General features: G+C 44.8%; 1 long non-coding RNA gene across 3 annotated transcripts in view; it reads left to right on the top strand.

Annotated features, from left to right (window-relative positions):
* LOC124220147 (uncharacterized) overlaps positions 1 to 12,654 on the top strand; it is a 149,326-nt gene that overhangs the window by 79,117 nt on the left and 57,555 nt on the right. The gene's annotated exons all lie outside the window — the stretch shown is intronic.

Raw genomic sequence — 12,654 nt, 5'->3', positions numbered from 1 at the left:
CAATCTTTCTCTAGCTCTCTCTCACTCTTCTCTTATGTACACTTATACAGGGAGTCCCGTGACTAGCCAAGCTCCGACGGTTTCTCAAATCGAAGATCCAAAATCCGGAATCATTCTTCCAACTGGTACAACTGCACCCTTCTGCTTGAATCTCCAAGAGAGAAGGGTGCCTCGTTGATCATTGACGTGAAGTAGATGTGGAACTTGACGCGTGGCTTACAGTACGCCTAGCCAATGAGGATAAATTACCGAGTCATTGTAGGGTTCAATGATTGGTAGGTATTCTAAACGCCATGCAGGCATGGACCGTTCCTGTCGATTCTTCCTTACGCGTATTATGGTAGCGCATCGGTAACACGAAAACGGTTGCTCAAGCTTATCAATGACGTTACACGTAAGCTCAAGCTGGACGGGAATTATGCAGGATGACGAGAGCACCACGCTTTCGCTTGTTTGCTTTAATCTTTCGTTTTTGTGAATATGTAAGTCAGCTTGAAGATCCGTAGTTAATTATGCTTCGTAAATTAGTGGGATTATGCAGGAAGAGCTGTGGATGTGTTTTCAGTGAACCACTGGAACATTATTTCAGAAAAAATGAGAGTTTGAGAAAAAAAATATACCTTTGATTCCAAACATTGTTCTGAGTTAGTCAAACAGAGTGTGAAAAGATGAAACAGAACGGTTTCTTTTTTCTTTTCATTTAACTTTGAACTTTTGGATAACGATGGGCTACCATTGGTCTCTACATCTACCAGACAAATTATTTCGAAGCGACGATATCGCCGGCTGCAAAGTTTTCATCACTGGATCAGGGTGAGGAGGGAAAGTCGTGGAAAAACCCCGCCGCCACTTATTACCAAGTATCGTTAATCCTTGCCGAAATGCCTTGATGAGTGCAGGCCGGTCATATCGTCTGTGATAGCGATGATGTGGACAGAACGAAGCATCGCGAGTTTGCCAACCTTCAGAGAAAACGGGGAGCAGGAGGTTCGGCTGTGGATAGCCACGCCCTAGCGAAGTTTTCGCTCCTGTCGACCGAGGCGATGCACGGCGTCGGCGTCGGTTCTGGTACGGGGGATGGATGTTGATAACACGGTTGTTTTACAGGATGAAAAAGAACGACGGAAGCTACAAATAGACTGATACAGACTGCCCGTCAATTAGGATCGATATTAGACGACGTGCAGATTCCACGACGGCGGTCTGCCAACGCGGCTGACCTCGTTGTCAGACCGAAAACGTATGGTGGTTACAGGTATCCCTTCTCGCCCTTTGTCAGCCCCCCCCCCCCTCCCCCCCTGGTCCGTGTTTTACTTCATCATCTCGCTTTTGAAGCAAAATACGCTGGCTCGTTTGTCGCTCGTTGGAGTTCGGGAATCTAGCCTCTTCAGGGTCGGTGGCTTCGACTGTCCGTTTATTGATACCCACAGCGATTATGATTGATCGGGTCTCCGCAGATAAAATCAACGGGCATGGTACGCATGAAAAATAAACGTCCAAGACATGAGCCGAAGCGAAGACGAAGAAGGAAGATGAAGAATAAGAAACGCGGGCGTGTCACGATGGCGCTCCTAGAATTTTTACTTGCATTTGTTTTTTTCGGTTCTTCTTTCACTCTCCACTCCACTCCTCTTCTCCCTTCTCTTTCTTTCATTTTTTACATCCCGGCCCATTTTGCCGGTCATCTTCGTTGGCCACACCACCTTCGATGCCGAGTCACAACAAGAATCTATGCCCACCTACAGGTGTCCAACTACGACGAAGTCGATTTCTTTTGGGAATACGCGGATACCCTCGCAGAACCACAAGGGCGCAAAAATAAATCGATCCTTCGTTCCTTGTTCCATCTTCCAATGGTGTTCACACGAGCAATATGAGCCCGTACGCGGAACAGATGTTTATTTTTTTCAATTCCATCGAATCAATGTCAGTCCTACCGATTGATCGTTCAATTGGTAACCGAACTCTGAACTAGTCAATGGAACAGTAAAATATGAAACTACGTTCAACCTCCTCGTGACTTACGGCCTTTTCACTTTGGTGCGATCGTTGGTGGGAGATGAACGCATAGATGCCGGACGAATCCACGCTCGAATCGTAGTCACGATGTCTGTTACCGATGCTCACGTAATTTTACTTAAATCCCAGACAATGCCGGGGGGTGTGTATTCCTCGACGAGCCCCTGCGGCGGGCCCAATCCTGGGTCCATTCAGAACATTCTGCACCGTAATACTCGCGGGGACCGGAAGATATCGATCGCGAGGGTGATGCGATTGTCACTGCGAGAGCCCATGGTCTGACCGTTGATCTATGTTGCTTCGAAGACGACGTGCGTAACGTTCGTTGATACAAGGATTCGTTCGTGAAAGGCATGCTAATTTCGAGTTTCTTTCTTGGAGAGTTCGGTCACTCGATCCTTCCCTCCGGTTAGTAAATTCGATCCAGGGAATCGATTCTGTAATTTCACTTTTCACACTTCCCTGATTGGTCGACTAAACTTTGCAAACCAATCAGAATGATGCATAGTGGGAAATGTGAAAAGTGAAATTATAGAATCGATTCCCAGGCTAGGTAGAAATTTCTCACTAGTCATCATTTATATGCCCAATTCAATAGTGAAAATCGAAGATAGAAGATGGTGGTGAACAGATCTGGCTATCATTTGCGAGAAAAGTGAAAAGGGGTACAGCGTGAGAGACGGGGTGAAGAAATTAATTCACTGTAATACGGAAAGCGAAGAGCACCGAAGGGCACATTAAGCTAAGTATACAGTGGAGTCAGCCATCTTCTTTTTTCGTTGAGTCAACAGGAATGAAAGTATCTCCGCGTACAAATATGCTGAGCGTTGCGTTCCTGACTATAAATTCTTCAACTTGATAATGTGGACTGAAAATTGACTTCCGCAAAGCTAGCTGGCGATTCATATTTCCTTAACTAATTTCTCAATTCTGCAATTCCTTAACGGTAAAACACCTCAAACATCAAATGATACTCTCCTAGCATAGAAATATCGCTCTCTTGCTAGGTCATATTTAGCTTAAGACGCTATGATTTTAATTAATATACGTACAGACGATAAACTCTTGACTTCTGTTCCACAACAGTTACTCAATGTACCGATGGCCCACTTTTGGTCTCATCACTCAAGCTACTCAGCTTTAGATTTTGGATGAGATTATCATAATCGTCCAACTGTTTCTACCGTCATTCCAAGGAATTCCTCTAATGTCCCAAAATCCCACGTCAGTTGAAGGAATTCCACTAATAACATAGCTATTCATTCGGGAAAAAGGAATGCTGTGATTTGGTGAGATATGAAAGTTCATTTATAGAACGATTGGGAGAGTCTGCACTATCGGCGTGGTTTTGAACAGTGACAGTGAAGCCGCGGATGAAACGGTATGAGGGTGAGATCGTCGTAGGTATAAGTTAAGCTGGAAATACGTTCACAGCAGGTTGAGCCTGGTTTAAAAAAAATATATATCGGAACGACAAAGACTGAATGAGTGGGTATAATAAATCGCGTAAGACGGGAAGGGAGTTCCTTTCGGTCCGACGTGTCCGGTGCTCTCTCACATTTATTATGTTAGTCTGAACGGCACGGGGCCCGGACCCTGAAGTCCGGAGGCTGCAAGGCTATAGGAGGCTATAGGAGGCCGACCTGCTAACGAGAATTTAATCGGCGTCCGGCTGCAGGAGGAGGAACCTCATTCTCTGACTCCGCAGTGCTACCTGCCCGAGCGCCATTGTCCTGTAATATGAGTTCCAGGGGTCGTCCTGCGGGATGAATATAACCTGGTCTTCCTCTCACGCGCTTCCCGATTCTCCTATTGCGTTCGGTCTTCCGCCGGATACGTGGGAGACTTTTACCGCATTCTGATACATTCGGATACCTGTCGCCTTGGACCGTAACTAACCCACCCAACCTGCACCCTCTATTTGGACATCTAACTCGTGTGACGACGTTTACCTCCACAGTTCCGGTGACCGATCAGGATATACAGTAGCGATTTAGGGAGAGAAAATAAAACTTCCTCCGTGACAAATGGACTGCTGAGAAAAAGAAGCTTTTCTCATGATTATACGGATTGACGAAGTCGATCAATTTTTGGCAAAGACGTTTTCGCCGCGTACGTATTTCGCACAGTTTGGTCGAACTGACCTCTTCGGACGTATCACCTTGAGCATGAACTCTGATGTCACGATGCAGGTTCAGATTTATTGTCAAAATACAATTTTCATCGACGTTTTTTCCGGCTCGAGAGACGCGAATCACGCATGAAGTTGGGCGCAGACGCGCGTGTCAAGAGAGGCTGGATCGAGAGAGTCGGTGAAAGTGACGGGTGGGGATCGGGAGGAGGGTGACGGCCTTTTATCAGTTGGCAAAAGGAGCCGTCCGAAAAGCTGGGCTGGAAGTGAATGCCAGGGTAGATTTCCCAAGGGGGTAGAGAGGGAACACGCTATTAGCGATCACAAATAGGCTATTACGAGGCCATTAATGCACGAGTTGGGCTCGAGTCGGTTCTCCAGTGCTCCTCGATGGGTTAGGTTAGACGAGCCGCCACGTGGGCCACCCGCTGACGGCGTCCTTCGGTGTAGAGTTTCTTTCGACCCCAGAGACTGCTGGAAACCTGAGATTCACTTTATATCTCTAGCCACGCTCGCCTCCTCAATGTCCCACCAACACTAACGCCTTATACTCGTCATACGCGTGTTTCTCCAGCTTGTGTTTAATCACGATACGCGTTAAACGAACTCGGAATGTAGATGCAGTGTATGATGCATCAGACGGAGTGTTCAGAAAAAATCTAACCTCGTGTTTTCCGTTCGAACCTATAGATATTTTACCCATTATCCATCAGGGTTGTTCATTTTTTAAGTTTTTTTATTTATTTATTTTTTTTTATTTAGAGGTGCCACTCGAAAAATTTTTGACAAATGCTGAAATAAAAAAAAATAAAGAAAGTAAAATAAATTTATCGCAAGATCTGGAGGAGGTAGAAAAATATTTAGATGTCGCTACCAATGTCTAGTATTATATTTTTTATTTATTTTTATGTGTAGAACAGGACTTACGTAATATGTGATCGTCTCGGAGAAATTTGGATACCAGGTTTTGTATAACCTTAATGTCCCTATTTCGTTTTCAGTACGGATTTTTACGAACAATGATTGATTGGATATCCATACGAAAAAAATAAACTAATATACATACATAAGTTCGTAAGGTGTACGCATAAAAGTAAATAAAACATATTTCAACAATTGTTTTTCAGTATTTGTTACAAATTTTGTCGAGTGGCACCTTAAAAAAAGAAAAGTACAAAAATGAACCACCCTGATTAACCATCGGTCAGCCTTTTTCACGTCATGCAGAAGCAATGACACGTATATTGATACCAAGCTTCATTTCAACGTACATGATGACGAACGTATTTGGATAACCTTCATTTGAATATTTCATGTTCAGTTTATTAAATGAAATCAGGTTCTACTAATTAAAGAGAAAATCTGCCAGTCTTATTGCGCAAAATTCCTCAATTTTTTCTCTGTCAATTGTTATGGCATCAGAGTAAAAGAAAAAAAGAACCTGCTAATGGACCGTTTGATTTGGCGATCGGTCAAAATCAGTCGGGATGCTCTCCGGGCGGGCCATGAGCGCATTGGACTGTTAATGGTAGTGCTGGTACATTGGCCGTTCGAAGTTAATCCTCGATGATCGAAGGGGGAACCCCTGCCGAAGGCCACGTGGCGCAGGCGCGACCCAGTTAGCATAGCGCGTTGTGCATGCAACGTAAGTTGGTTGCGTACGTATCGGAGAACCTTCGACCGCGCGCCAACAACAAGCTGATTTTGTAGCGCACGGGCCTGCGTACCGATGACGATAATGTTGGCCCGCAGCGTGCTAGATTTTTATTAGGTAATTATTTTCGAACTGCAGGTACTCTGAAGTTTCAAATCCACTTTATCTTGTCACGGTCTTGGCGCAGCTGTAGAAAAAGTATTCCCGTTCCAAATATACATAATTCTTATTCACTATGGCTGTTTTCACGATTTGTAACGAGGGAGCTTCCATAAATTACGTAACACGCTCGCCGAGGGAGGGGGGGTTTGATATCTTCGTTAAGTAACGATAATTTTTCGTGCAACAATACATTTTTTCAAACCTGAAAAATATGTGTAACGTATATGATTATTAATGTAATTACTTTTAAAACGAAGAATTTACTGACTGTCACTGTAAAGTGTTCAAAGAATATTGAAAGAATGCTCTTATCAATAATTAGTTTTAAATTTTTTCAAGAAACGGGGTCATTAATGATAAATGTTATGTCACATTCAGTTTGGGGGGAGAGGTTGATTGCAAAAAATGCAGGTTTCAGCATTGCGTAATTTATGGAAACACCCTAAACGAGATGCAACGAGTTCAACTTCGAAATCGACGCAGTCCTCACGTTCTTCGCGAATGCGTTTCATTTCTCAATCTCACCGTCAGGACAGTCCCTGATCCTTTATACCCAGAAATCATTCAGCAAAATTGGGACACTGACGTATCCAACCTTCCGTTATAAGTAATCGGTAAGAAAAATTCCGCAGATTCGTTGTCCGTAGTTACATACGTACGTACAGTTTCCGAAGCGAAATCAATTAGCGAAGAGCGCGCTGGCTTGGCGCACGCGCTGCCCGACGCAGCGCTGCGTACGCTGCGTAACCGCGCAACGCGTAGGACGCAGGACGCATGACGTAGGACGCAGCGCGTACCGACTTCGTTGTATCCACAGCCGCGCGCTACGGTCTCCGCAACGCTCGCGACGCGCGGGGATGACGGGAAGTTAAGCCGCTTACGGCCCGCCTGGCGCAGACCGTCGACCGGAGAGCGGCGGAGGCTCGCTAATTATTTATAGGACCGCGTCCCGTAGCGTCCCTTCGCCCCCCACCTTCCCCTCTCCGCTCCTTCCCCCTCCGCCCTTTGCCCTTCATCATACCGGCGATGCTCCCCGCAGCCGGGATATATCCACTCTGTGGAGCTCGAGCTCGCGGTGCCGCCCCCGCATCCTCTCTTTCTCTCTCTCTCTCTTGCGCACGTCTCGACGCGGCTTCTTCGTTTTTTTTTTTTTTTTCGTTTTGTTCTACATTTTTTTTTTTTCTTATTGAGTTTGTTATTCCGTCGGGACGCTCTCCGGCGCAAAGAACTGGACCAGGTAAAAGGCACTGGTTTTTCCTGTGAGGGATTAGCGACCATTACCGGTCAAATTGCATGCACTTGACTGTACGCGGTACGATCGATAGATCGTTGAATTCACGCTTGATGTATAACACATATATATACATAACCGACAAAGCTTTTCGTTTGTACTGTTTATTATTTTTTATTTTTTGCTTCTTTTATCGAAGTATCGAATACCCACTTCGGTATGGTATTCAAAAGTACGCGAGAAAAAGATAGAGAGAGAGAGAGAGATAAAAAAAAAAAAAAAAACAACGTAGTCTTTCCAAACGATATACCCGGATCAATAAGCACAAGGATAGTATCGTCGATTGCCCGCTGTGTTGTACCTACCCGATGCTGAAGCGTCAGGTACAACACAGGTTTTCCAAATTGAGATCAGCTCGTGCAGAAAAAGGGCAGCAATTAATTCCACCATCCTTCAGTATTCAGTAACTGATATTTATCCGGTATATAATAGCCGTTATATGTATATCTGTATCTATAACAAGCCTGAGATACTGCTCACAAGGATCTTCGTATTTTTGGTCTAGACACCCATTTAAAGAGTGCTCTTTTTCTTATGTGCATATATATATATATAAAATATGTGTATTATACCTACAACGTGATGCTCAGAACCATCAGTTTTCTGGACCACCGTTGAACGGGCGAGATCAGAGAGCCCGCCAGGAAGTCAAGGGGCGCGCGAGCGCATTGTTCGAATCCCTCTATCCAAACATACCCCTACTATTCTACCACCCCTCGAGTCACCCCCAAACCTGGGTCTCCTGGCTATTCGGCGCGGATCTACGTAATCCTAAAAAATGGACCGACGACTTCCGCTCATATCCATCCTGTAGGAAACACACGTGGTGGCCTCTTTCTAGTCACGATGCGAATGCCCCGCTATCAACGAGGTCGAAATTGCTAAGTGAACTTTGCTCGTCGGCGCGGGAAAGCGAGGCTTCAATTTTTGGACCTTTATGACCGTTTGCTTTTCTTGCCCTTGTTCGAAATTTATAAACATCTTTTTGGATTCGTTCTATTAACGCGATGAATTCTTTAATTATAAAAGTAACTGGCCTCTTTATTATGATAGTAATACCGCCAATGCTGCAACTACAATGTGAAACAGGATTTGAGATATTTATTTCGATAATCGGATACTCCGATCCAATGGAAATGGTAAAACGGCATTCCAGCTGTCGTAGTTATACATTTCAAAGATTTAGCGCGTAGGTGGATGTTAAGTGACAGAAAATCGAATAGCTTTTGAATTTCATCAAGGACAAAGAGATGAGCAGCCGAATTACTTTGATTCAAGAAAGAACGAAGGGCTGGAGGGTAGCCAGTTAGCCACGTGACTGGGTTTACGTGCAATGTTACCGCAAGAATCCCGATTCCGTGAATGCGAATTTGAGATCAAAGCGAAGACGGGGGAGGATCGTAGAGTGTCAGCAGCCGACTTGAATTTGATTTTTCAATCGAATTGTTAACGCTGTCGTGGCCCCTGATACCCGACGCGCCCTCCTGCTCCACGTCATTCGATTCTGGATGTCGAGTCGTACTCTTTTAGATTATTAAGCAATCGGTGAAAAAAAATTGAAGTCCTAAATCCACTTAGCCAGTCGCAGCCGCGCTTTGATCATCCCGCTTCGTTATCGGAATTGGCAATCCGAGCGGACCGGAACTATCCACGCGACATTTTTAACATCCGAAACATAGTCGTCGACTTTTGTCTCCTTTCTGGATAAAAGCGGCGAGAATAGAACCCGCGAAAGGAGATAAAAAAAAAAAAAAAAAGTTAAAAACCATAGATCATCCCACCGTCAGACACGTCGAGCGAGGTCGACAACCTTATCCTGAATCTACCCCGAGGTATTGACCTTGAACCTGACCTGGTCCCAGTGCGAATGGCGGTAGGAGGCGCAGACGAAGAGTTGAAATCGGCTTGCGTTTAGCCGGATCCCATTATAACAACACTGAGCTTCCGTAAGCTGCGACGCGGTGCCGTTCACTGTGTCAGTGGCCCAAGCCGTGCACCTCGAACATCTCCGTATATCGGATGCAGAACTGTGTCGCGTGGAGCACATCGAAGCACATTGACTCTCCTAGTCTTGACTCGGGACCTAGAAACTGTGACACATTTGACGACACTTGGAGTGTGGATCCCCAGATATCGATGGTATGGAGTCGAACCCATGCAAGTGGCAAAGCTGACGTTACTGTTCGGATGAACTTGCGCAACTGCACGATGAACTGAAATTGCAAGGAGGAAGAAAAAGTGTGTGTGTGTGCATGTTTATGGTGACCCATGTGTTGGAAAACATGACAGGACACGGTGAGGCACGGATGAAAGTGAGAAGTATACGGAGTGCGTGAAATAGACATGGAACATGGAGAGGAGTATATCAGGGATTGGAGAACCCGATTTCCCGAACGCTGCGCGACTTCGGCGATGGGAAAGGTAGAGAGTCGAAGTGCTTTTACCAATTAGGTAATTTCATCGCGAAGCTAACTGGTGGATTAGATGCCCAATCGTCAAAAGCACCGGCCGGTCTACCTACCGGGGGCAATTAGCAGGGTCGCGGAATGAATGCCGAGTAGTTTCGCCGGTCATTATAACTCGCCAAGGGAGTCTCGACCCTTTGTTGTTTGCCCGTGCCCGATTCGACCCACCAGAATGGACCCTAAACTCCCAAACTCCTGGGATCACCCCTAGTCCTGCGCACCTGTGTCGGGGTAATGATCCGTCGAAGGACTTTCATATTACAGATAAGCGGACTAATGATCTTATGCCTCGCGCCGAACCGCCACCCTCTCATCATCAAACCGCTCTTCAGCATCCTCGACCTCTTGCGCCAAAAGAAGGTGCTGCTCAGGTACCGTGACTTGAGAACCACACCAAAGTCTGCGGAGTACACGGTGAACGGTTGCATCGTTGCTCAAATTCTAGATTTTCTCTGTTTTCTGATCACCAGCTGTGATACGACTATGGTTTACGCTTTGAGGGAATCAATTCTCTGTTTCAAAGAATACGGCTCGGTTGTGTGGAAGACAGAATTGGGATACATTAGGTGTAGTTCATCGCTCAAACCATTCGTTTAAGGATCGTGCTGATTCGAGTATTTGTTTGAAGATAAAATGAACTCGTTTGATATGCAAACGACCTTATTCTACTAGCCGACGATATCAGTTTATGGGTTTATTCGCGTGACATTAGTGTCCTCGTCCACCGTTTAGAGCCGTGCAAATTTTACTACAACCTAACTATAAGAGAAAATAGTGTCTCTCAACCCTAGATGGTCACACCAATTCACTCCAAAAGTGATATTGTGCTTCAAAAATGGGTTACAAAAACCTTAAACAAAATTTCAAGGCATTGTTTAAGGATCGCAGAAAAAGCTCAATCAGTTTTCCTGACCAAAATTGATTGTTTAAATATCGTAAAACGTCGGCAATGCTGAAGACAGTGCCAAAAATTTCGAAAAAGGGCTTTATTTCGCATGAAGAATGGAGCCACGAGGCCCACTTCCACGACCAAGGGACTCTTTGGAACAAAATTTGCCCAGAGTGACTGATTAGGGTTAATCTAATTTCCACTCCGTAAAAGTGCGAGAGAATTCAAGTATGTTTATGCGCTTCGAATACGATTTCACCGTTCACTCTACCATGCGTATATCGTAATACCGTATAACGTAGATTGAGGTATTCGGTACAGATGCGGGGGATGATCACCACCGACCATCGACGACCTGCAGGAGCGGAATCTATTTTCCACCGTGTGCATGCCTCGCCGAACTCGAGTCCCCCGCACTTCACGTTCTCTCGGGACGTGCGGTCCCTTCCTATAATCCAGGAAGCCCCAGGGAGCCCGACGCTTTATTAATAGATAATAATAGGAAACCAATAGCTCGTGTAACCCCGGATCTGGTTCGCAACGAGACCAGACCAAAATTAGAGGCTAACGATAAGACAGGCGCGGTAAACTGTTTCTCTTATAGCCTCTTATCACTTTCCTCCGTGTTAATCGTGTGGGGTATTCTTGTTGACGAGCTGAGAAAAATTTCATTTGTTACGGTAACTGGAAAATTTGAGTAAAACAGGTATCGTTGAAAAAACTGTTTGAATATTTGTTGGAATTAGGAAAAACGAGGTACGCGTAACCATTTTTCGCTATTGTCCTTTTTCCTTTTTTGGTTATTCCAACGCAAAATCAGTTTCCGAGGCTTACTCTACTTTTCTAGTTAAACAAGGCTTTAACGTCAATTTATTCTTGCACAAGCGTTGAATTTTCGCAACAGTTGCAAGAAAATATAGCAACAGTGATCGTAATGAGAAAGAATAGCAACGGATACCAGACTTTCCGGTAACAGCTAGAAAACTAATTTTCATTTTGTACTTGCAAGTATATTTTTCGATTGTGGTAAAAAATGAAAATAGTCAAGGACTGAGCGGTAACCGGAACTAAAAACTTCTCTCAGTGTGTTTTTGAATTAGCCATCCCCGAACCTGAAGATTTTTGATTTGGAATTTGAGTCAAGGAAAAAAAATAGATTAAATATGGATATAAACGGTCTGAACTTTCTCTCCTCGTTTTGAAAAAAGTTCGAGTAACTTGGTGTTCGTAACTGATATGTCCGTCTGTGCGTACGATATTATAACGCACAAACCTACGCAGCAGGAAATCCCATCAGCGGTAATCAAAATTCAAATCCTGCGAGAGCGCGACCGCTAATCATTTCGTTATTTAATTGAATTCCATGAACACCGTTGCGACGACGGTATATAAATAATTCTAAAAATTCAGGACATCATAATTATTATCGATAATCAATCTACCGTATTTCTCTTCTCTCTTTTTACCCCCCCCCGCAGGCAAGGAAAATCATCGATCAACCGTCCGGGTATATAGGAATGACAAGTTTTATCCTAGATCGTGACGATTTTCGCCTCGATATCTCGGAGGCTAGATACAAAAATCCGCAGGGGATCGAGGCGAGGAATTGAAAAATTTTTGACAAACGTAACCGTCACGCAAAGGACTTATCGTCATCCTGCACCCTCGACGCGGATCGGACGGCGCAACTCCAAGTAAAGGCGGGGATTCTGGGCCTCGGGGGTAAACCGCAGCCTCGCGAGAATCTCGGAATAGATCCCCACGTTGCTAGGGTATCAAAGAAAATCGCCGAGGGCGGGACAATTAATTAATTTCATACTGTACAGTGCACGATGCGACAAGGTTAATTAAATGCGCCGACGATGGATATCCAGATGCTCCAGGATCCTGCTCCGAGATCTGTGTCGTTGGGTGATAACGAGCCTTAAAAAACAGTCTATTTTCATTCCCTACATAAATTAGCTAGTTGACAATTTTTACCAAGGGGAAAAAATTTCTCTTTCATCATCTCGTTTTTCAGTTCATGTTAACTTCACGTAACGA

This window comes from Neodiprion pinetum, chromosome 5, assembly GCF_021155775.2.
Source record: "Neodiprion pinetum isolate iyNeoPine1 chromosome 5, iyNeoPine1.2, whole genome shotgun sequence".
NCBI classification, from domain to species: domain Eukaryota; kingdom Metazoa; phylum Arthropoda; class Insecta; order Hymenoptera; family Diprionidae; genus Neodiprion; species Neodiprion pinetum.
The sequence above is the reverse complement of the archived record's forward strand: the minus strand, read 5'-3'. Positions and strand labels throughout refer to the sequence as shown.